Source organism: Eptatretus burgeri, chromosome 14, assembly GCF_056783735.1.
Source record: "Eptatretus burgeri isolate ZD-2024b chromosome 14, Ebu_testis_v1, whole genome shotgun sequence".
Taxonomy (NCBI): domain Eukaryota; kingdom Metazoa; phylum Chordata; class Myxini; order Myxiniformes; family Myxinidae; genus Eptatretus; species Eptatretus burgeri.
The window spans coordinates 60,240,994-60,242,637 of NC_140974.1; the positions used below are offsets into that span (position 1 = coordinate 60,240,994).

The 1,644-nt window shown below is 44.0% G+C and overlaps 1 long non-coding RNA gene across 1 annotated transcript; it reads left to right on the forward strand.

Moving 5' to 3' along the window:
- The first annotated feature begins 401 nt into the window (after window positions 1–401).
- On the forward strand, window positions 402–1,254 carry LOC147013356 (uncharacterized). The gene is made up of 2 exons (XR_015050975.1): window positions 402–594; window positions 792–1,254. It is a non-coding gene; the product is annotated as an uncharacterized LOC147013356 (long non-coding RNA).
- The last annotated feature ends 390 nt before the right edge of the window (window positions 1,255–1,644 follow it).

The window sequence follows — 1,644 nt, forward strand, 5'->3', positions numbered from 1 at the left end:
CATTTGTTAGGTTAAATTGCATCTGCCAATATTTTGCCCAATCTATGCAAGTCTCGATACTTAACTTCTCAGATTGAAAATAAAAACGTAAAAAATAATTTTTGAGATCCGCTTAACAGATTGATGCAAAACTTTTTACAAATTGTTGTGGTTGTGGCTCCTTGGTGTTAAAAGAGCGCATCCACAGTATAACGATAGTTATTTCAAAGTATCTGTTTAGTTAAGAGTATTGTAATATATGTGGATAAATATTTGTTGTGTATGATGGTCTATATGTGCATGTCCCATATGTAACCTTTTCTTTTCCCTTTCGTCTATATATCTCTCTATCTACAGTACAAGATACTTAGACTATTTTCTTCCTTTTGCTTCCTCTTGCTGGGGTGATAACTTGCCAGGTTGTTAATTAACCTTAAACTGGGTAAAACCGGTTGACTGTCACCAAACCGAGACGGAAGAGAAATCTGGATCAAGAAGGGCACACACCCCATTGCAGCCAGACCCTTCCGCAGGAGAGGCCAACGGTACCGTCCTTGCTGGACCAATCACAGGAGGCAAGGTGACATCTTGCACTCTGCGGCATCCTCCAAGGAGGTCAGATGGCCATGCTGATAATGGGGGCAGGTGGCCATATAAGGCAAGAGACATGAGCATTCAGTGTGACTCTGGCTCAAGACACTTCTCTCAATATTTCGTCTCTACAGAGTCTGGCTATCTCGATATACTGTACTTCGTCTCTCAATGCACATCTGCCTTCTTTGTTTCTCTCATCTCTCACCTCCAGGTAGAAGTCCTGACAATCTGACCCTTAACACTTCTTTTTGGCTTTGAGACTCGCGACCCTTCGAGATGTGCGGCCCTTGGAGACATATGGCCCTTCGAGACATGCTGCACGGAATCGGTCGAGGACAGGGACCTTTCGGAGATAGGGTAGAGCAGAGGACAGGGACTTTTCGTGAACCACGTGCTGTGACCATAACCGGGAGGCTGTAAAGACAACTCAGAGCTGTTAATGGGTTCGAACCACAAATCATGACTCATTCTTTCCCTCTCTTCTCTCTCTCCATTTCTTTGATGGATGAATGTGGGCCCTAACGTAAAGTGCTAAGTTGACTGTGATTCCCCAACATCCGAGGGCACGAGTGTATGGTAAGGGTAATAGGAATGTTTCTTTCCTTGTAAATATGTGCCCCGCTTGACTTGTATATATGTGCTCTACCTTTAATAGATGTATAAAATGCACTTGTCTCCTAACTCTGTGACGGTGGCATATGACAGCAAAGTGAATGGTTGATGTAAAGATTTGGGCTCTCGATGAGATCGCAGCATGCTGCTTGGTTCTGCTCGGCCCAATTAATAAGGTCTGTTGTGTGACTGCCACCACTAATCTAGATTGCACCAGGAATCTCACCTGTTAAGGTAACATGGCTTTGGACGGCGAGAGCTGGCAAGAGGTTGGCAGTACAAAGGGCCATTGTGGTCGCTTAGTGACTCGTCGTATTGTCTGGGGTTATGCGGAACCGGCGACCATAACAATATGATTGACTCGCCATGGGGAGTACAGTTTGAATTTTTTTTCATATTCATCTTCATTGACGTAACTTATCTTTGATGTGCACAAAAGTGGTCGTTAAATATCCAAAT